The following is a 24,098-nucleotide window of genomic DNA, read 5'->3' as shown; positions in this document are numbered from 1 at the left end:
GTTTCATGAAGCTGAAATAAAAGGATCTAGAAATCCCACAAAAAAAGCGTTATTCCTCTCAAATGTGCTGCCCACATTTTGTTACATCCCTGTTAGTGAGCATTTCTCCTTTGCCAAGATAATCCATCCACCTGACAGGTGGGCATATCAAGAAGCTAATAAACAGCATGGTCATTACACAGGTGTACCTTGTGCTGGGGACAGTAAAAGGCCACTTCAAATATGCGCAGTTTTGTCACAACAACACAACTGCCCACAGATGTTCTCCAAGTTGTTGAGGAGCGTGAAATTGGCAGGGCAACTGGCAGAAATGTCCACCAGAACTGTGGCCAGAGAATGTAATGTTAATTTCTCTACATAAGCCACCTCCAACGTAATTTTTTGAGAATTGGCAGTACGTCCATCCAGCCTCAGAACCGCAGACCCCGTGTGTAAACCATGGCAAACCAGGAACTCCACACTGGGCTTCTTCACCAAATTGATTCTGATGTTGCTCTGAGAACATGGCTGGTTCAGTACCATCTCTCAAATTGATTATATGTTTTCTCTGAGACATGGCTGACAGTACCATCTCTCAAATTGATTATATGCTTCTCTGAGACATGGGCTGACAGTACCATCCTCAATTGATTATATGTTTCTCTGAACATGGCTGGACATACCCATCTCCCAAATTGATTATATGCTTCTCTAGACATGCTGGACAGTACCATCTCTCAAATTGATTATATGCTTTCTCTGAGACATGGCTGGACAGTACGCGATCTCTCAATTGATTATATGTTTCTCTGAGACATGGCTGGACAGTACCATCTCCCAAATTGATTATCATGTTTCTCTGATGGACATCATGGTGGACAGGTACGCTCTCCCAAATTGATTATCTGTTTCTCTGAGAGCATAGATTCTACCCAGCGCTGAGGAGGCATGCTACAGACCAGCCAATCAGAATGACTTTTACCCAGCGCTGGAGGAGGCATGCTACCAGACCAGCCAATCAGAATGACTTTTACCCAGCGCTGGAGGAGGCATGCTACAAGACCAGCCAATCAGAATGACTTTTACCCAGCGTGGAGGAGCATGCTACAGACCAGCCAATCAGAATGACTTTTTACCCAGCGCTGGAGGAGGCATGCTACAGACCAGCCAATCAGAATGACTTTTACCCACGCTGGAGGAGGCATGCTACAGACCAGCCAATCAGAATGACTTTTACCCAGCGCTGGGAGGAGGCATGCTACAGACCAGCCAATCAGAATGACTTTTACCCAGGCTGGAGGAGGCATGCTACATACCAGCCAATCAGAATACTTTTACCACGCTGGAGAAGGCATGCTACAGACCAGCCAATCAGAATGACTTTTACCCAGCGCTGGAGGAGGCATGCTACATACCAGCCAATCAGAATGACTTTTACCCAGCGCTGGAGAAACCTTTCTCTAAATGTTTAGATCTTCAATGTAATGAAACTGTTTTGATTGGTGGTTTTAACACAACCACTCAAGTCAAAGACAAACCGTTATTAAAGTTTTCATTTATGTTTTGAAGGGGGTTTGATTTGCTTCAGCTGATAACATAGCCCACTAGAGTACGTAACTCCCCTCAAGACATCCACTAGTGTACGTAACTCCCCTCAAGACATCCACTAGTGTACGTAACTCCACTCAAGACATCCACTAGTGTACGTAACTCCACTCAAACCATCATAGATTTGATCTTGGTGTCTGATACATCTAGGATTTGGTGTCATTCCCAATGGGATTAGTGATCATTCAATAATTTACTAAACAAGAAAAGTAAAAAAAAAAAAAAAAATAAGCTCTTTAACTCAACACAATAACTGTTAGATCTCTGAAACAATATAGCAAAGTATTGATCATTGACTAAAGTTGATCAGGACCAGGGGCTTACAGCGCCTTCAGAAAGTATTCACACAGCTTGGCTTGGCTTCCCCCCCACTCTGTTGTAGCCTGAAATTAACCCCATGAAGTCAAAGTGGAATTCTGTTTTTAGAAATTTTTACAAATTAGTTCAATTAAAATCTGAAATGTCTCGAGTCAATCAGTATTCAACCCCGTTGTTATGGAAATGCCTAAATATGTTCAGGAGTAAAAATGTGCTTAACAAGTTCAATAATGAGTTGCATGGACTCACTGTGTGCAATAATAGTGTTTAACATGATTTTTTGAATGATTACCTCATCTCTGTACCTCACATATACAAGTGTCAGTAAGGTCCCTCAGTCCAGCAGTGAATTTTTAACACCGGATTCAACCACAAAGACCAGGGAGGTTTTCAAATGCCTCGCAAAGAAGGGCTCCTATTGGTTGATGGGTCAAAAACATTGAATATCCCTTTGAACATGGTGAAGTTATTAGTCACACTTTGGATGGTGTATCAATACACCCAGACACTACAAAGATACAGGCATCCTTCCTAACTCAGTTTTCGGAGAGGAAGGAAACCACTCAGGGATTTCACCATGAGGCCAATGGTGACTTTAGAACAGTTACAGAGTTTAATGGCTGTGATAGGAGAAAACTGAGGATCAACAACATTGTAGTTCCTCCACAATACTAATTTCTAAATGACAGAGTGAAAAAAAGGAAACCTGTACAGAATAAAATATTCCAAACCTACATCCTGTGTGATAAAGCACCAAAGTAAAACTGCAAAGGATGGTGCAAAGAAATTATCAAAGAAATATCAAATTTACATAAGTTTCAGACCCTTAACTCACTACTTTATTGAAGCACCTTTGACAGCGATTAACAGCATCGAGTCTTCTTGGGTATGATAGCTGACACGGTAAAGCTTGGCACACCTATATATTGGGAGGTTCTCCATTCTTCTCTGCAGATCCTCTCTCAGCTCTCGTCAGGTTTGATGGGGAGTGTTGCTGTACAGCTATTTTAGGTCTCTTCCAGAGATGTTTCGATCGGGTTCAAGTCTGGGCTCTTGCTGGGCCACTCAAGGACATTCAGGAGACTTGGTCCGAATAAGCCTCTCACGTCCTTGTCATGTATGCTGTCTTTAGCTGTGTTGCGCGCTTAGTGCGGTTCGCTCTGGTGTATACTCTATGATTGGGTAGTGTCGAAGACATGCTATTGATACCTTGTGCGCCAGGCTCTGGAGGACAAACCTGGGCGTTACTGGCGTCTGAGAGCAGGTTTCGTCGCATCCAACATCGACCCTCTCCTCCGAATACCTTTTGCCTCTTCCCCTCCGCTCTCATCCATTCTCCTACGACCTATCTACAGCTTTCAAGTCTCACTCATCCCCATCATACGTATGCTGCCCGACCATCCTCCCATTCCATTGACCTGCACCATGTAATATACTGACTGTTTAATTTCAAATGTGTTTCAAACACATTATGTTTAATTTAACTTCAGAGTTTAGAAACTGTAATATATTTGACTAGAGTGTGCACTTACACAACATAAGTTCCCTAACAATCGCACCGCATCCACATCTCATTGTAAGACATAATACGTCTACTAACGTCATCATCAGTGCTCTAAGTTTGAAAAATAATTGCTATAGGTCACCTTATGTTTATCTCTCTATTGTTTTTGCAAGTCTTTCGGGCGGCAGTTGTTTGTAGTTTACATATTGTTATTTCTAGATGCGTAGCACGCGGAACGTTTTGGATGGCTTTTGTTCCTTTGTGGTGGGTGAAATAATAATGCTGTCACCGTATTGTTATTCTGTACATCCAGTGTTCTTTTCTGTACGACTTGGAAGCTGACATTTGAGACAATCTGCGAATCTGTGGCGTCGTTGTAAGCTCAGAATGAATTTAAATTGCGTCATTGTTTTGTTGATTATAGACTGTACTTGAATTGTCATACGCTCGTCTGCACATCCGTCGTTGCTTTTCATTTTAACAATGGACCCTTAACTATCCCTGCCTTGTTTGCTAGCTCGTTGTTGAGTACTTTAGCCCCTCCCGGAACCTTGCAGTCATTCCATCTACTCAACAGTTAGCTAGGCATACAAGCTAGGCTATAGGTAGTTGTTTCTAGCGAGGTTCCCCTCCCACCTATTCATTAACGTTTGTTCAGAAGTCCCACCGTAGAGGAAGGGCTAGTTTATTTGGCTAACAAATGAATACATTGTTTACCAGACCGACACGTCTTTGCATGCGATTCCTCAATTGACAAGCTTGTTTGGCTAGCAAGTTACTAACTACCACTGGGACAGACGCGCTGAGTGGCCGCTAACAGTATAATAAGTAACGCTTGGCTGCTAAATCTGCAGGGATAAACAACAATACATTTGAGCCATACCGGACTAAGAAGATTTGCTGCTTCCGAACCACTTTATTGCTGTCTCTTGTTTACTGATGGCATTACAGGGTCCGTCAACACACTCTCCCTTTAGTTCGGTGGCTATGGCGACGTACATGGTTGGTTGCTTTTCCAGCTATTAGCGATTCTTGCTTGCCACACAACAGTTTACTATGATGCTGGCGAGAGGGCACTTTTGCTGTAGCCGCAGATTGGCTCCTCTGCTGAGCGGTTGGGGGCAATTCAATCCCTATTTTAGCTGTTGGTCTTGGTCTTTTGTAGCTTCTTGTGGTTCCGAGACACATGGCAGCTGTATATTTTCACCTGTCTTAACAGATTAGCACGTAATTACTCAGCGGTAGCTGATAGACATGAGGACTTTCACCTGCTCTAACATCGATAGCAGGCCTGCTACTTTCCGCTTAACAGAGATACAGAGGCTTGTATTTCACCTGTCTAACAGTAGCGTAGACGCTGTATTTCTGCACCTGGTCTAACAGTATACGCAGGGCCTGTAACTTTCACCTTGTCTTACAGACTAGCAGAGGCTGTTTCACCTGTCCGTAACAGCATAGCAGTTTCAGCGCTAAGGAATAGCGGGCTATTTGCACCTGTCCTAACACGATAGCAGGGCTTGTGTTTCACCTGTTGCTAACAGGCATTAGCAGGGCTGTATGCTATTTCACCTGTGCTAACAGAAAACATGGGACAGGCTGTATTTTTCTGTTAGACAGGTGAAATACAGCCCATTTGGTAGTTTTAAGCTCTTAAAAGTGTGTGTGATAGTGTGATGTGTGTGTACTGTTGATGTGTGTGTGTGTGTGATGTGTGTGTGTGTTTGTGTGTGTGGTGTTGTGCTGTTGTGTGTGTGTGTGGTGTGTGTGTGTGTGTGTGGTGTGTGTTACCTGTGCCGTGTTGACCTGTTGTTGACCTGTGTGACCTGTGTGAGCTGTCTTGTGCTTTGTGTGACCTGTGTGATTGTGTGTGTGACCTGTGTGTGTGTGTGACCTGTGTGATTGCGACAAATGTATATAATGCGCGCTGTGTGTCGTTCTGTTGCTCTGCACACGGTGTGGCTGACGTGTGTGTGTTCCCCAGGTGTGCTGCAAGCAGGTAGATGAATGCAGCGGTGAGCCATGGACCAGATCACCTTCCATTATGCACGGGCTGTCTGACGTCACCCTGTTGCTGCCCAACTCTCGCCACACTCATGGCACGCCTTACAGCGTAGGACAACCATCCAAATTAATGTGGTTGTTGTTGGTTTGGTTTGTGTGTGTGTGTGTGTGGTGTTGTGTGTGTGTGTTGTTGTGTGTGTGTGTGTGTGTGTGTGTGTGTGTGTGTGTGTGTGTGTGTGGTGTGGTGTGTGTGTGTGTGTAAATACACAAAATGTAATTCAAATGTTATAATTTAGTTTCAATGTAGGCCTCTCCTGAATGTCAATGGAACTGTCCCAACCCTCTATTGCTCCTGTTTTCCAGCGCAGCAATTCCTGTATTTTTATTTTTCCCCAATAATTGGTCTTTTGACCAATCACATCAGATCTTTTCACGTCAGATCTGTTTCAGAGCTGATCTGAATTGGTCAAAATACCAATGAGTGAAAACAAGATCAGAATTGGGGTGCCTGTCTAAACGCAGCCTGTGTGTTAGTGTTCATCTCCCGGTTCAGAATCCTGTGGGACGGAGCGAAGCAGCACACTGTGACCGGTTCCCCTGGGGAGGAAGAGTTAGACCGCGACACCCAGGAGGAGAGTGGAAGAGGGAGATGCTAGGGGATGAGACTGTGGCTGACGCAGGGGCAGACGGAGGAGTGGACAGAGGGGAGGACGGAGGAGTGGACAGAGGGGAGGACGGAGGAGGGACAGAGGGAGGACGGAGAGGAGGACAGAGGGGAGGACGGAGAGGTAGAACCACCCTGGATGAAGATGGAGATTTAGAGGTACCACGCAGGTCAGTTACATCTCACCTCCAATCAGCTACTTACAGTCAAACTTCCCTTTGTTTTTTATTGCTTCATTTGATTGTTGTACCGTAAATGTTTTAAGGCCAGAGGATCATAGAATGGGAGATACACTAATGTCCAATTTAGAAATGTGGTTGTGCATCAGCAGTGTTTCTTTTTTATGTCAGCCATGACAGTCACTCGAATTATTCTCTCTCAGCATTATTTTGTACCTTTTTTTTTTATATTGGTAAGTTAGTCTAGCGGCCAGCTATGTAAACTTGGTCGATATTGCCGGCCGAGGGGCCCGCATTGATTTTGTTAGTCACTCGATATCATATTAAAAACGGCACACCCAGCTCTCTACCCTATAGCAGAATGTGTAGAATTGCTGCAAATTAGCTTTAAAACAGCACACATCTCTCTACCCTATTAGCAGAATGTGTAGAATTCTGCAAATTAGCTTTAAACAGCACACATCTCTCTACCCTATAGCAGAATGTGTAGAATTGCTGCAAATTAGTTATAAAATAAAAATAGCTAAATCTTCTCTCCACCACTTTTTTGTGGCCCCACCCCATCAAAGTTTCCCATCCCTGTTCCAGACTAACTATTGTTACATGTTGTCCCTGTTCCAGACTAACTATGTACATGTTGTCCCTGTTCCAGACTTAACTATGTACATGTATCCCTGTTGCCTAGATCCCTGCTTCAGACTACTATTGTACATGTATGCTATCCTGTTCCAGAACTAACTATTGTACAAGTCATATTATTTCCCTTTCCAGACTAACTATTGTACATGTTTCACCTGTATCCTAGACTAACTATTGTACATGTTATCCCTGTTTCAGACTAACTATTGTACATGTTATCCCTGTTCCAGACTTAACTATTGTACATGTTGTCCCTGTTCCAGACTAACTATTTACATGTTGTCCCTGTTCCAGACATAACTATTTACATGTTGTCCTGTTCCAGACTAACTATTGTACATGTTATCCTGTTCCAGACTACTATTGTTACATGTGTCCCTGTTCCAGACTAACTATTGTACATGTTGTCCCTGTTTCCAGGACTAACTATTGTTCATGTTATCCCTGTTCCAGACTATAGCTTGTCAACTATTGTACATGTTGTCCCTGTTCCAGACTAACTATTGTACATTGTATCCCTGTTCCAGATAACTATTTACATGTTATCCCTGTTCCAGACTAACTATTGTACATGTTGTCCCTGTTCCAGACTAACTATTGTACATGTTATCCCTGGTTCCAAGACTAACTATTGTACATGTTATCCCGTTCCAGACTAACTATTGTACATGTTATACCTGTCCAGACTAACTATTGTACATGTTATACCTGTCCAGACAGAGTCTGAGATAAGAACATAACTATTGTACATGTCATCCAGGCCCAGACAAACACTCCCTGAGAGGACAGAGACATGGTCTACCCCATCATCCCAGCCAGGCAAGAAGAGAGGAAGAGGAGGAAGAGGAAGATAAGTGTCCTAGAGACGTCATCAGATAGGTGGAAGGAACAGGACTGGTTTCTACCACTGACCCTGGTCACTTAATTTCGTTTTTAGTCCAATGTATTTTCTCGACGCTGAGTGAAGGTCTGAGAGGCAGAAGTATGTGTTGTACTGTGTTTATGTGGGTTATATACTGTTTATGTGGGTTATAACTTTATGTGGGTTATACTGTTTATTTTTTGATGACTGTGTTTGTGTGTGTTATGACTGTGTTTGTGTGACTTTGTGTTATGACTGTGTGTGTGTGTATGTTGTTTTTGATGGTGATGCTGTGTGTGTGTTATGACTGTGTTGTGTGTGTGTTATGACTGTGGTTGTGTGTGTGTTATGACTGTGGTTGTGTGTGTGTTTATGACTGTGTGTTTTTGTGTGTGTGTTATGACTGTGTTTATGTGTGTTATGACTGTTTGGTGTGTGTGTATGGCTGTGTTTGTGTGTGTTATGACTGTGGTTGTGTGTGTTATGACTGTGGTTGTGTGTGTTTATGACTGTGTTGTGTTTGTGATGACTGTGGTTGTGTGTGTGTTATGACTGTGTGTGTTGTTGTGTGTGTTATGACTGTGTTTATGTGTGTTATGACTGTTTGTGTGTGTGTTATGGCTGTGTTTGTGTGTTATGACTGTTTTGTGTGTGTTTATGGCTGTGTTTGTTGGTGTGTGTTATAACTGTGTTTGTGTTTTAACTGTTTTAAATTCAACATGTCTTTAACAGAACACACTATGGCCACGCCTTTAAGAAGATGTTGGCAAACAGGTGAGTGTCGCTTCTCTCTCTCTCTCTCACTCTGTCTCACTCACTCACTCACTCACTCACTCACTCATCACTCACTCTCTCTCTCTCTCTCACTGTCTTTCTCACTCACTCACTCACTCACTCACTCACTCTGTCTCTCTCTCTCTCTTCACTCTGTCTTTCTCACACACTCACTCACTCACTCACTCACTCACTCACTCACTCACTCACTCACTCTCACTCACTCACTCCACTCTCTCTCTCTCTCTCTCTCTCTCTCTCTCTCTCTCTCTCTCTCTCTCTCTCTCTCTCTCTCTCTTCTCTCTCTCTCTCTCTCTCCTCCTCTCTCTCTCTCTCTTTGTCTTTCTCTCTCTCTGTCTTCCCTCTCTCTCTCTCTCTCTTTGTCCCTCTCGCTCACCCCCGCTCCCTCTCTCGCTGTCATGCTACCTTATTTTTCCTTCCTCTCATATATAATGTACAGAGCCTTCAGAAAGTATTCATACCCCTTAACAACATGTGGAATAAGTCGTGTGACAGCTTGAATTCAAAATGGATTCAATTGATTTATTTTCTCACCCATCAAGACACAATACCCCATAATAACAAAGTGAAAACATGTTTTTTGAAATTTTTGCAAATTTATTGGAAAAGATGTTGAGAAATAACTCATTTACATAACTATTCACACCTAGATGTTCAACATTTCCTCATTATTCGTTAAAAAAAAAAAATCTAAAGATTTTCAAGTAGATTTAGGTCAAAGCTGTGACTCGGCCACTCCGGAACATTCACTGTCTTCTTGGTAAGCAACTCCAGTTTAGATTTGGCCTTGTGTTTTAGGTTACTGTCCAGCTGAAAGGGGAATTCATCTCATGTCTGAATTCATCTCATGAATTCATGTCTGGTAGAAAGCAGACTGGACCAGGTTTTCCTCTAGGATTTTGCCTGCGCTTAGCTCCATTTCATTTTTTTTTTTATCCTGAAAAACTCCCTGGCCCTTAATTATTACAAGCATACCCATAACATGATGCTTCCACCACTATGCTTGAAAATATGGAGAGTGGTCAGTAATGTATTGAATTTGCCCCAAACATAACACTTTGTATTCAGGACAAAAAGTGTAATTAATAACTTCACCATGCTCAAAGGGATATTCAGTGTCTGCTTTTTAAATGTTGACCCATCTAGGGGTTGGGGAGTAACAGATTACATTTAGAAAGTAACCTACCGAACCTGTCGACCAATAGGAGCCCTTCTTAACGAGGCATTGGAAAACCTCCCTGGTCTTTATGGTTGAATCTGTGCTTGTAATTCACTTCTCGACTCAGGAACTTAATAATAATTGTATATGTGGGGTACAGAGATGAGGTGGTCAGAAATCATGTTAACCACTATTATTGCACACAGAGTGAGTCCATGCAACTTATTATGTGACTTGTTAAGGACATTTTTACTCCTGAACTTATTTAGGCGTTTCCATAACAACGGTGTTAAATACTTATTGACTCAAGACATTACAGCTTTTCATATTATAATTTTTTGTTTAAAAAAATTCGAAACATAATTCCACTTTGACATTATGTGGTATTGTGTGTCGGGCCAGTGACAAGAAAATCTAAATGTAATCCATTTTAAATTCGGGCTGTAACAACACAATGTGGGGAAAGTCCAGGTGTGTGAATACTTTCTGAAGGKTCTGTATGGCTCCTTTACTAGGTCTGGCGTGGTGCCTTCCTATTGGCTGATTTAATCCTGTCTCAGCCAACTACATTCAGAGGAGCCACTGTCTTGGAGTTGGGGGCAGGGACTGGGCTGACCAGCATAGTCATGGCAACGGTGGCCAAAACAGTGTACTGCACAGGTAAGGTACCATCAGGTAAACCGGGGTTCTGTCATTGTTGTGGACCTGTCAGCAGAACGTTTGAATTCAACAGGGTTTTAACATCTACAGCGCCTTAGGAAAGTGTTCAGACCCCTTGACTTTTTCCACATTTTGTTACGTTACAGCCTTATTCTAAAAGTATTCCCACGTATTCATCATGTCCCCACGTATTCATCACGTCCCCACGTATTCATCACGTCCCCCACGTTATTTCGTCACGTCCTACGTATTCGTCACGTCCCCTACGTATTCGTCACGTCCCCCACGTATTCATCACGTCACGTTCCCACGTCCACAGTATTCGTCACGTCCCCTACGTATTCGTCACGTCCCCACGTATTCGTCACGTCCCTACGTATTCGTCACGTCCCCTACGTATCGTCACGTCCCCTACGTATTCTCACGTCCCCTACGTATTCATCACGTCCCCCACGTATTCGTCGTCCCCACGTATTCGTCACGTCCCCACGTATTCATCACGTCCCCACGTATTCATCACGTCCAACGTATGGTCCTGTAGAGCTAAGGGGTTTGCAGGCTTCTGTTCCAGCCCTGCGCTGTTTATAAATGGGCCGCTGGTCCAATTCAACAGACAGCAATGTAACTTGAATTGAGAGCACTTGTTGCTCACCTCGTAGCTCTCCTTGTCAGATTTTCTGGCCCAGTCTGAAGAGTACTATCCTAGGCGAAGAAAATCTCACTTTTGAATAATCCCTTGGCATGATGTGAAGAAATCTTACCTTTTGAAATAATTGTACCGTATTTCTCAATTTAGCAATTTTATGCATGGCTGCTGTTGCAGGCCCATTACACCTTCTCATAATGAAGCTGCTGGGATTCCTCTCAAATATATGGCACACACACGTATCACTCACTCATTAGGTTAGAAGCTATAAGGATGTAGGGCTCTGATAAACAACAGAGATGTAATGATTACGTAGCTAGCTAAGGATGTTGCCCATGCACTGGTAAACAGCATGTAGCTCGTCACTATATGTAGGATGAAGTGTAACAGCTTGCTGATGAATTTGTTGTTTAAACATAGTTTTTTGTTTAGGGATTTTTTTTTATTTTAAACGTTTTAAGTTTATACTCAGAATATACAGTACACATTATTTCTTATCCAGGTAATGTCAACATATGTTTAAATGTATAGCTCCGACAATGAAAGGAACAGATGGATTAAATGTAGTGACTAGCAGCTAATCACATTCAAAAAGATTCATTCAAACCTCTTAAAAGATGGTTCAGTGATTATGGTGACAGGATGTGATTTAACATGCTCTTAAACCCATCTGTAGATTATGGTGACCAGGATAGTGATTTAACATGCCTCTAAACACACATCTGTAGATTATGGTGACCAGGATATGATTTAACATGCTCTAAACCCATCTGTAGATTATGGTGACCAGGATAGTGATTTAACATGCCTCTAAACCACACATCTGTAGATTATGGTGACCAGGATAGTGATTTAACATCCCTCTAAACCCACATTCAGTAGATTATGGTGATTTAACATGCCTCTAAACCACACATCGTAGATTATGGTGATTTAACATGCCTCTAACACACATCAGTAGATTATAGTGATTTAACATCCCTCTAAACCCACATCGTAGATTATGGTGATTTAACATGCCTCTAACACACATCAGTATGAGTTATAGTGATTTAACATCCCTCTAAACACACATCAGTAGTTAATGGGTGATTTAACATGCCTCTAAACACACATCGTAGATTATGGGTGATTTAACATGCCTCTAAACACACATCAGTAGATTATAAGTGATTTAACATCCCTCTAAACACACATCAGTAGATTATGGTGATTTAACATGCCTCTAAACCACATCAGTAGATTAAATAGTGATTTAACATCCCTCTAACACACATCAGTAGATTATGGTGACCAGGATAATGATCTGACTGGAATGGTGCTGTGTGTTTTCTACCGTCATCGCTGTTGATTTTATAAAGACCACATGTTACACTATAGTAATGTTTTATAAAGACCACCAGAGACCATTAAAACACACACATAGGAGTGTTTAATCGGCTTTCACTACACAGATTTCACAGTTACAACTGTGTTGAGAGGAGGCGCCACAGACAGAACCGGTCTCCAACACCTTGGCAGTTTCAAACCCCTCTATTACTACCTCTTACTATTATATAGTGCAATCAAGACATTCAATGTGAGGAATAGAACTCTCCCATCTGATTCGGGCTTGTTGCAGGAGTGTGGGAGTAATGTGTTGAAAGGGAAAAAGCATACTGCTCTTGCCAGTATCACGCCAGTTCTTTCAGCTTAATGAACTGAGTGCAGGTCAGTGTTTCTTCTGTAAAGGCCCAGTGCAGCCGTCTTTGTGGTTTTCCTGGGTCTTATACACAGTGCCTTTGGAAAGTACTCAGACCCCATCGACCTTTTCCACATTTTGTTACGTTACAGCCTTTCTCTAAAATGTATTAAATACAAAAAAATCCTCAGCAATCTACATACAATACCTCCTGATGACAATGCGAAAACATGTTTGCACATTTATAAAAAATAAATAAACAGAAATACCTTATTTACATAAGTTTTCAGACCCTTTGCTATGAGACTCGAAATTGAGTTTAGGTGCATCCTGTTTTCGTTGATCATCCTTGATGTTTCTACAACTTGATTGAAGTCCACCTGTGGTAAATTAATTTGATTGGACATGATTTGGAAAGGCACACACCTGTCTATTTAAGGTCCCATAGTTGACAGTGCATGTCAGAGCAAAAATCAAGCCATGAGGTTGATGGAATTGTCGGCGGAGCTCCAAGACAGGATTGTGTCGAGGCACAGATCCGGGGAAGGGTACCAAAACATTTCTGCAGCGTTGAAGGTCCCCAAGAAAGTGGCTTCCATCATTCTTAAATGGAAGTAATTTGGAACCACCAAGACTTTTCCTAGAGCTGGCCACCTTGCCAAACTGGTCAATCGGGGGAGAAGGGCCTTGGTCAGGGAGGTGACCAACAACCCGAGGGTCACTCTGACAGAGCCCTAGAATTCCTCTGTGGAGATTTGAGAACTTTCCAGAAGGACAACTATTTCTGCAGCACACAATCAGGCCTTTATGGTAGAGTGGCCAGACGGAAGCCACTCCTCAGTAAAAGGCACATGACAGCCCACTTGGAGTTTACCAAAAGGCACCTAAAGACTCTCAGACCATGAGAAACAAGATTCTCTGGTCTGATGAAACCAAGATTGAACTCTTTGGCCTGAACGCAAGCATCAGTCTGGAGGAAACCTGGCACCATCCCTACATTGAAGCATGGTGGTGGCAGCATCATGCTGTGGGATGTTTTTCACTGGTAGGGACTGGGAGACTAGTCAGGATTGAGGGAAAGATGAACGGCGCAAAGTACAGAGAGGTCCTTGATGAAAACCTCTGAAAACCTCTGAATGTCCTTGAGTGGTCCGGCCAGAGCCCGGACTTGAACCCGATCGAACATCTCCGGAGGACCTGAAAATAGCTGTGCAGCAACCCTCCCCATTCAACCTGACAGAGCTTGAGAGGATCTCAGAGAAGAATGGGAGAAACTCCCCAAAACAGGTGTGCCAAGCTTGTAGCGTCATACCCAAGAAGACTCAGGTTGTAATCGCTGCCAAAGGTGCTTCAACAAGTTACTGAGTTAAGGGTCTGAATACTTATGTAAATATGATATCTCCGTTTTTTTAAATGAGCAAAAATAAATAAACCTGTCATTATAGGGTATTGTGTGTAGATTGATGAGGGGAAAAATGATTTTATTTTTTTTATTTTTATTTAACCTTTATTTAACCAGGTAGGCTAGTTGAGAACAAGTTCTCATTTGCAACTGCGACCTGGCCAAGATAAAGCATAGCAGTGTGAACAGACAACAACACAGAGTTACACATGGAGTAAACAATAAACAAGTCAATAACATGGTAGAAAAAAATCTATATACAATGTGTGCAAAAGGCATGAGGAGGTAGGCAATAAATCGAATAATTACAATTTAGCAGATTAACACTGGAGTGATAAATATCAGATGATCATGTGCAAGTAGAGATACTGGTGTGCAAAAGAGCAGAAAAGTAAATAAATAAAAGCAGTATGGGGGGGCTATATACCGATGGACTAAATTGGGTGGGCTATATACCGATGGACTATGTACAGCTGCAGCGATCGGTTAGCTGCTCGGATAGCAGATGTTTAAAGTTGTTGAGGGAGATAAAAGTCTCCAACTTCAGAGATTTTTGCAATTCGTTCCAGTCGCAGGCAGCAGAGAACTGGAAGGAAAGGCGTCCAAATGAGGTTTTGGCTTTAGGGATGATCAGTGAGATACACCTGCTGGAGCGCGTGCTACGGGTGGGTGTAGCATCGTGACCAGTGAACTGAGATAAGGCGGCACTTTACCTAGCATAGCCTTGTAGATGACCTGGAGCCAGTGGGTCTGACGACGAACATGTAGCGAGGGCCAGCCGACTAGGGCATACAGGTCGCAGTGGTGGGTCGTATAAGGTGCTTTAGTAACAAAACGGATGGCACTATGATAAACTGCATCCAGTTTGCTGAGTAGACTATTGGAAGCTATTTTGTAGTGACATCGCCGAAGTCGAGATCGGTAGGATAGTCAGTTTTACTAGGGTAAGTTTGGCGGCGTGAGTGAAGGAGGTTTGTTGCGAAATAGAAAGCCGACTCTAGATTTGATTTTGGATTGGAGATGTTTGATATGAGTCTGGAAGGAGAGTTTGCAGTCTAGCCAGACACCTAGGTACTTATAGATGTCCACATATCTAGGTCGGAACCGTCCAGGGTGGTGATGCTAGTCGGGCGTGCGGGTGCAGGCAGCGAACGGTTGAAAAGCATGCATTTGGTTTTACTAGCGTTTAAGAGCAGTTGGAGGCCACGGAAGGAGTGTTGTATGGCATTGAAGCTCGTTTGGAGGTTAGATAGCACAGTGTCCAAGGAAGGGCCAGAAGTATACAGAATGGTGTCGTCTGCATAGCAGTGTGAACACTATAGGGTTGGAATAATACTGTGAAATTGGGAAATGATGATCATGTCCTTTTAGTATAAGAGCTGTTTGAAAAGGCCGCCTGAAATTTCAGCCTGTTTTGATGGGGTGGAGTTTTGTTCTGCCTGGTGTCATCACCTATTAGTTACTAGACCAATAAGAAAAAGTGTTCCAAACCTCTCTCCCTTTAACAGCTAGTTTTCCCCTCCCAACTCAGACCACTTATTGCTTGAGAAATTGCAGTTTTCTAAGAAGCAATTTTTGTCTCATTTAAAACAAATATATATAATTGAAACCAATCACAGTAAGGTACTTAAATGTTACCCAGAAATGATTTGATATTGAGATAAAAATGGCTGCATTTGACCTTTAAAGTGATAATTGTTGCACTTGTATTAAAGTGCTCTTCTGGAGAGGGAAAGAACATTTCAAAGGGCGAGATAATTCCAAGCTACTCTGCCTGTCTTTCTGCCTGCCTGTCTGCCCGCCTGCCTGCCTGCCTGCCTGCCTGCCTGCCTGTCTGTCTGTCTGTCTGTCTGTCTGTCTGCGTAGACCAGGAAGCATCATGTTAAATAGACTAGTCTTCTGAATCTATTCCGGGAATGACAATTCCATTACTTCTAAAGTCAGGGTGAGTAATAGTACTACTGCCTATCATCTCTGATACAGAACCCATTCTACATGGTGGTCACCATGCTTCACTGAACCAAGGTCAATCATCTCTGATACAGAAACCCTTCTACATGGTGGTCACCATGCTTCACTGAACCAAGCGTCAATCACTCTGATACAGAAACCATTCACATGGTGGTTCACCATGCTTCACTTGAACCAAGCTCAGGAATCACTCTGATACAAGAAAAACAACCATTCTACAAGGTAGTTCACCATGCTTCACTTGAACCAAGCTCATAATCATCTCTGATACAGGAAACCATTCTACAACGGTTAGTTCACCATGCGTTCCACTGAACCAAGTTCAATTCAATCTCTTGATTTACAGAACCATTCTACAAGGTAGTCACCCATGCTTCACTCAACCCAAGTTCAAATCATCTCTTGATTACAGAACCATTCTACATGTAGTCACCATGCTTCACTGAACCCAAGGTCTATCATCTCTGATTACAGAAACTCTTCTACATTGGTTGTCACCATGCTTCACTTCAAACCCCAAGGCATCATCTCTACACACACACACATTCTACATGGTGGTACCATGCTTCACTGAACCAAGGTCAAATCATCTCTGATACAGAAAACCATTCTAAATGCTGGTCACCATGCTTCACTAACCAAGGTCAATCATCTCTGATACAAGAAACCATTCTACATGGTGGGTCACCATGCTCCCACTGAACCAAGCTCAGAATTCATCACCATGCATTCACTGAACCAAGCTCAAGAATCATCCTGATACAGGAAAACCATTCTACATGTAGTCACCATGCTTCACTGAACAAAGCTTAGAAATCATCTCTATACAAAAACCATTCTACATGGTGGTCACCATGGCTTCCACTGAAACCAAGCTCAGAATAACACTCTGAATACAGACACCATTCTACATGGTATCACCATTGCTTTCACTGAACAAAGCTCAGAATCATCTCTGATACAGAAACCATTCTACATGATGTCACCATGCTTCACTGAACCCAAGGGCAATCACTCTGATACAGAACCATTCTAACATGGTCGGTCACCATGCTTCACTGAACCAAGGTCAATCATCTCTGATACAAAACCATTCTACATGGTGGTCACCAGCCTTCACTAACCAAGGTTCAGTCATCTTATTACAGAAACCAATCTAATGGTGTCACCATGCTTCACTGAACCAAGCTCAGGAATAATTCAAAGAATTGCACAGTTGTTCTTAAATGAATGTATCTTATTTGTCAGTTTGTGCTATTCCAATGTTGTGTTTAGAAGTTGGAAGCCCAATGGTCTACTAATGTTTCTAATTTAAAGTACATTAAGGCTGATGTCAAATCCCAATATCTGTGTAACGTTGTGGTTGCAAGACGTTGGGGAGGATCTACTGAGGAGATGCCAAGAACGTCTGACGTTAAACAAGACCCACCTGACTGAACCTGCAGGTGAGCCAACATTGAACATTAGTTCGACAATGTGTATTAGAGAACATTAGTTAGAGAAACGTTACTTAAACAACGTTATACCCAGGGCTGCCGCAAACGTTAGTGACCAGCTGGCCATTTTCAATCAGGCGCATCGCCTCAGCACTTTTGATTTAGTTAATTAAATATTTATGCAAGCGTTAAGAATGAAATACAAAGTCATGTTTTTTTTTTTGACTGATTTGTCTCATGATTGTCAACTGGAGTGCGCGGGCCGCGTGGGAGTGCTCGCGGCCGTGGGAGTGCTGCGGCGCGTGGGATGCTGCGGGCCGTATGGATGCGTGCGGCAGCGGGGTGGGAGCGTGACAGTATTAAGTGGTGTCTTTAACAGATGGGAGGTAACAGTATTTATAGTGGTGTTCTCTAACAGTGGGAGGTGACAGTATTATAGTGTTGTCTCTTAACAGTGCGGAGGTGACCATATTATATGTGGTGTGTCTCTTTAACAGTGGCGGAGGTGACCAGTATTATAGTGTGTCTCTTTAACAGGTGGGGAGGTACAGTATTGAGTATTATAGTGTTCTCTTTTAAAACAGGTGGGGAGGGGACAGTATTATAGTGGAAGTCTCGTTTAACAGCACATGTGGATGACAGTATTATAGTGGTATCTCTTTAACAGCGGGACGTGACATATTATAGTTAGTGTCTCTTTAACAGGGGGGAGGTGACAGTACTTGAGTATTATAGTGGTGTTCTCATTTAACAGGGTGGAGGTGACAGTATTATAGTGTGTCTCTTTAACAGGTTGGGGGTGACAGTATTGAATATTATAGTGTGTCTCTTTAAACATTTGGGGGGTGACAGTATTATAGTAGTGTCTCTTAAACAGCGGGAGTGACAGTATTGAGTATTATAGTGTTCTCTTTTAACAGGTGGGGAGGTACAGTATTATAGTTGGTGTCTCTTAACAGTGGGAGGGTACAGTATTAAGCTGGCGTTCTCTTTAACAGGTGGGGGTGACAGTTTATTATAGTAGGTCTCTTTACAGGTGGGGGGACAGTATTTATACAGTAGTGTCTCTTAACAGGTGGGGAGTGACAGTATTGCAGTATTATAGTGGTGTCTCTTTACAGTGGGAGGTGACATTATTATAGTGGTGTCTCTTTAACAGGTGGACCGGTGACAGTATTATAGTGTTGTCTCTTTAACAGTGGGGAGGTGACCAGGATGAATATTTATGAGTGTCGCTTTAACAGTGGGATCTTGACAGTATTATAGTGGATGTCTCTTAACAGGTGGCGGAGGGACAGTATTTGAATATTATTAGTAGTAGTTCTCTTAACAGGTGGAGTGACAGTATTATAGTGGTGTCTCATTTAACAGGTGGATGACAGTATTGAATTATGTATAGTAGTGTCTCTTTAACAGGTGGGAGGTGACAGTATATAGTGGTGTCTCTTTAACAGTGGGGAGAGTGACAGTATGAATATTATTATAGTGTCTCTTTAACAGGTGGATCGTGACAGTATTATAGTGGGTCTCTTTAACAGTGGAGGTACGTATGAATATTATAGTTAGTGTCTACTTTAACGGTGGGAGGTGACAGTATATATAGTAGTGTCTTCTTTAACAGTGGGTAGGTGACAGTGATTGAATATATAGTGGTGTCTCTTTAACAAGGTGGGGAGTGACGTATTTATAGGTGTCTCTTTTTACAGTGGGAGCTGACAGTATTATAGTGGTGTCTCTTTTAAACATGGGGGGTGACAGTATTGAGATATAGTGGCGTGTCTCTTTAACAGGTGGGGAGGTGACAGTATCTATAGTGGTGTCTCTTTAACAGGTGGGGAGGTGACGAGTATTATAGTGTGGGTGTTCTTTAACAGGTGGCACGGGACGGTGACAGTATTATAGTGGTGTCTCTTTAACAGGTTGGGACGTGAACAGTATTGAGTATTATAGTGGTGTCTCTTAAACAGTGGGAGGTGACAGTATTATAGGGTGTCTCTTAACCAGGTGGGAGGTGACAGTATTATATGTTGTCTCTTTAACAGGGGGGGAGGTGACAGTATATATAGTTGGTGTCTCTTAACAGGTGGGAGGACAGTATTATAGTGTGTCTTCTTTAAACAGTGGGATCGTGACAGTATTGATATTATAGTGTCTCTTTAACAGTGGGGAGGTGACAGTATTGAATATATATAGTCTCTAACAGGTGGGGAGGGTGACAGTACTTGAATATATAGTAGTGTCTCGTAACAGGTGGGAGGTGACATGTATTGAAATATCTATAGTAGTGTCTCTTTAACCAGGTGGGGAGTGACAGTATGATTTATAGTTGGATGTCTCTTTAAACAGTGTGGAGTGACAGTATTATAGTGTGTCTCTTTAACAGGTGGGGGGGTGACCAGTATTATAGTGGTGTCTCTTTAACAGGTGGGAGGTGACGAGTATTATAGTGTTGTCTCTTTAACATGGCAGTGACAGTAGTGAGTATTATAGTAGTGTCTCTTTAACAGGTGGGGAGGTGACAGTATTGAATATTTATAGTAGTGTCTCTTTAACAGGTGGGGAGGTGACAGTATGAGTATATAGTGTGTCTCTTAAACAGGGGGAGGACAGTATTTATAGTGTTGTCTCTTTAAACAGTGGGGAGGTGACAGTAATTGATATTATAAGTGGTGTCTCTTTAACAAGGTGGACGGGCTGACAGTATGATATTATAGAGTGCTCTTAACAGGTGGGACGAGTGCACAGTATTATATGTGTCTCTTAACAGTGGAGTACAGTATTGAGTTATAGTGTGTCTCTAACAGGTGGGGAGTGACCTAGTATTATAGGGGTGTCTCTTTAACAGGGGGGTGACAGTATTATAGTGGTGTCTCTTTAACAGGTGGGGTGACAGTATTATAGTGGTGTCTCTTTAACAGGAGGGAGGTGACAGTCAGTATTGAATATTATAGTAGTTGTCTCTTAACAGGTGGGAGGTGACAGTATATAGTGGTTGTCTCTTTAACAGGTGGGAGGTGTGGTGTGACAGTATTATAGTAGTGTCCTTTAAAACAGGTGGGAATGTTGACGTAGTATGAATTATAGTGGTTTGTCTCTTTTACAGGTGGGGACCAGGGTGGACAGTATTATATGGTCTCTTTAACACGTGGGAAGTGGGGGGTGGACAGTATTGAGTATTATATCGTTCTTCTTTTACAGGTGGGGAGTGTTGACAGTTATATATGTTCCTCTTAACAGTGGGGGAGGTACAATTGAAGTATTATATGTGTCTCTTAACATGAGTGGGAGGTGGACAGTTTATTGAGTTATTATAGTGGTGTGTCTCTTTAACAGGTGGAGTGACAGATTATATGTGTTTTTGTCTCTTTTACAGTTGGGAGGTGCAGTATTAATAGTGTGTCTCTTTAACAGGTGGGAGGGTGGGACGGTGACATATTATAGTACGGTGTCTCTTAACAGGTGGCCGAACTTAGCATCACCCACCCTGACGGTTTCCGACCATAGATATGTGACAGCTATAATACCTGGTGTCTGCTAGACTGCAAACTCCCTTCCCAGACTCATATCAGAACATCTCCAAATCCAAAATCAGGATGATCTCAGTTAATGTCCGAGCTTATCTATTTCGACTAAGTCAAAGCCGCGTTGTCCTCTCACATCGCGCCCTGCCAAACTTACCCTGAGTGTAAGACCGTATGACTATAGTTGTCCTCTTTAACAGGTCCTGTGACCATCCTCGACTTCCGGCCGATGTCGTGTACATACCAAATAGAGTAGTAAGTCTTTCCAATATTTATATCAGTCTCTACTGCTAATCTAGCAGATGCCCGTATGGTGATATCTATGCCATCCGTTTGTTACTAAACGATCTACTTAGTACGAATCCCTATAGACTGTCACTGCGTACCCTCCGTTATAACTAGGGGCTGGCGGCACTCGTACGATGTTCTGCACGTCAGACCCCACTGCTCAAGTATGGTCATCACAAAAGGCTATGGCCTAGGTTAAAGTGCCGCTCATATATATCTCGAGTGTTCTACTCCTTTTAAAGTGGGTCACGAGATGGCTACATCCGCACCCATCATGTATATGTTAAGTCTCTTACCTGACACACGCCAGCAGGGTGGTGTATGATCACTGATCATCCGGTGACTAAGAGTGATTCATACTATAACCACTCGCGATTCGGTACCTTTAATTACAGCCGTGTCCGAGTTCTGATGCTGCCTGCCGACTGATACAGTAGTTAGAAGCTATTATAGTGCGAAAGAAATCTCTTCTGAACTATGGTGGGGAGACTTTTATCTCCGGTGGCAGATTATAGTGCTCAACAACTTACAACATCTGCCTCGATCCTGCTTATGAAACAGCGGTAACCGATCGCTGCAGAGCTTACATTAGTCCACTGGGCATCGTATAAGCCCACCCAAATTTAGTCCATCTGGTAGTGACAATGACCCCCCCTATTACTAGCTTAGTATGATGCTCTTTATACTCAAGCTTGCCCTCTCGTGCGACACACCAGACTCCACTCCACAATGATCATCTATCGATATGATTATCACTCCCATATGAGTAGTGTCATCTCTGCTTAAATCATTGTAATGTAATGGGGATGATTATTGCCTACCTCTCATCCTTTGCACACATTGTATATAATCTTTTGGTGACATGCTATCCAATTTAGTGGTGACGTTCTCTATTTAAGTCTAGGCTGTAGCTCCTATGTGGAAACTCTGTGGGGCTGTTCACAGGTGACGAAGAGCTATAGTGATGCTTTCATCCTTTACCAGTGGGTGCGCAGCTTGCGAAGTATACCGAGAACTGTATCATGTCCAACGTACTGATTATCCGGTATCTCTTTAAGAGTATAAGCTGCGTACAAATATAACAAATACAAAATCAATGAGGAAGAATCAGTTCTTCCCCCCTCCCAGTGCAACAGTACTTTAATATTATCAACAGAACTACAGATGATCCTCCTTTAACAGGTGGAAATGAGCAGTTTATTTATTTCCTCATTTTAAAAAATCGACGATAATAGTTATTGCATATATTGACTATAAGTTATGATCTAGACCCTAACTCATCAAGTTAGTAACGTGTGTGTCTGACAGCACCTTTTTAGACCACGAATGACAGACCGGTGTGAGTCTTCTTGGTATGACCGACAAGCTTGGCCCACACCTGTTTTAGGGGATTCTCCCATTCTTCTCGCAATGCCTCTGCAACATCGTCAGATTCATTGAATGGGGATTTTTCGTCTGTCTTGACCACCACAGGCTATTTTCAGTGGTCTGCTCCGAGATTATCGATCGGGCGTTCAGCCGGCTCTGGCCGGACCCACTCAAGGAAACATCAGAGGTGACTTTCTCACAGAGTTTATTGATTACTATCATCAAGCGACCTTACTCAGTTAGTACTTGCTCTTTACAGACAGGTCGGCGCGTTCATCAGTTATCCTATAGTCGGTGTCTCTTCTACACAATGCTGCGACTCAGGATCTCCCACGGTACAGATCTGAATATCCTATACCATGCTGTAACATACATCATCCACACACATGCGATGAGCTCCGGATCCACAGTGATCTTCAATGTATAGTGATGGGTCCTCGTTTACCTAAGAGTCTGATGACTGGCGTCGATGACAAAGAGTATCAATCTTGGTAGTTCATTCAGACCAAGACATCTTTTCTCATGTTCTGAGGAGTCTTAGTGTCGTCCTTTTAATCTATGGGGCGTAAAACTCCAAGCCTCGGGGATTACAGTATGTATATAGGTCTCTATCGCGTGTCTTCACTGTATAAACAGGCTTGCGCGATCTGGCCACTCACCATAAAGCCTGATTGTGGCTGCGAAGTATATGAACTAGTATTATCCATTCTGAAAGTTTTCTCAAATCTCACAGAATTGTGATCACTCTCTTAGAGCATCGTAAGGAGTGACCCCTCGGTTGTTTGGTCACCTCCCTGACCAAAAAGCTGACAGTACTTACTCTCCGCTGTCCTTAACCAGCCGGAGTTGGACCAGTTGTGGCCAAGGTGGATGTGCCATTCTCTATGATGAAAATCTTTGCTGTTGCTCTTAACCCAAGATTGACTGCTCATTTGAAGAAATGATGGAAGCCACTTTCTTTGGGGACCTTCAACGCCTTGGCTGAGCAAAGTTTATGTTAGAGTAGCCGCTCTACTTCCTGAGAAGAGCGAGGTGAGAATCCGTACTATTTAGTGGTGTCTCTCCTGTATTATCACGTGGGGACCGCGTCGTGAGCGACAGATATCTCATGTAGTTGGAGGCTTCCTCTCTTGAACCAGGAGCGTGAGGATTCCAAGCAACCTCATGGCTTGATCTTTTGCCGGACAGATTATTATGTAGCTTGACTAACTCACTTCAACACTTGGGGAGTGAATGGACTTAGAGATTGAATCATATGATGACTATAGTGGGCTCTCTTGCCTAACAGGTGCGGCTTTCCAAATCAGTCCAATCAAATAAGTTTAAGGTGACGAGTATTAGTATCCTATACAATGGTGTAACTTTCTACATTATCACAAGAGTTGTAGATGAAGAGAATCTCTCTCAATTCTCTCTC

The 24,098-nt window shown here is 42.7% G+C and overlaps 1 long non-coding RNA gene across 1 annotated transcript; it reads left to right on the top strand.

The window, feature by feature from the left end:
- The first annotated feature begins 8,484 nt into the window (after positions 1-8,484).
- LOC112078600 (uncharacterized) lies at positions 8,485-17,516 on the top strand. Its single transcript, XR_002895730.2, has 3 exons — positions 8,485-8,528; positions 10,224-10,368; positions 17,439-17,516. It is a non-coding gene; the product is annotated as an uncharacterized lncRNA (long non-coding RNA).
- Positions 17,517-24,098: the final 6,582 nt, after the last annotated feature.

The sequence above is a fragment of the Salvelinus sp. IW2-2015 genome, unplaced genomic scaffold (assembly GCF_002910315.2).
Source record: "Salvelinus sp. IW2-2015 unplaced genomic scaffold, ASM291031v2 Un_scaffold5938, whole genome shotgun sequence".
Classification (NCBI taxonomy): Eukaryota; Metazoa; Chordata; class Actinopteri; order Salmoniformes; family Salmonidae; genus Salvelinus; species Salvelinus sp. IW2-2015.
Note: the sequence above shows the minus strand (reverse complement) of the source record. Positions and strands in the feature narration are given on the sequence as shown.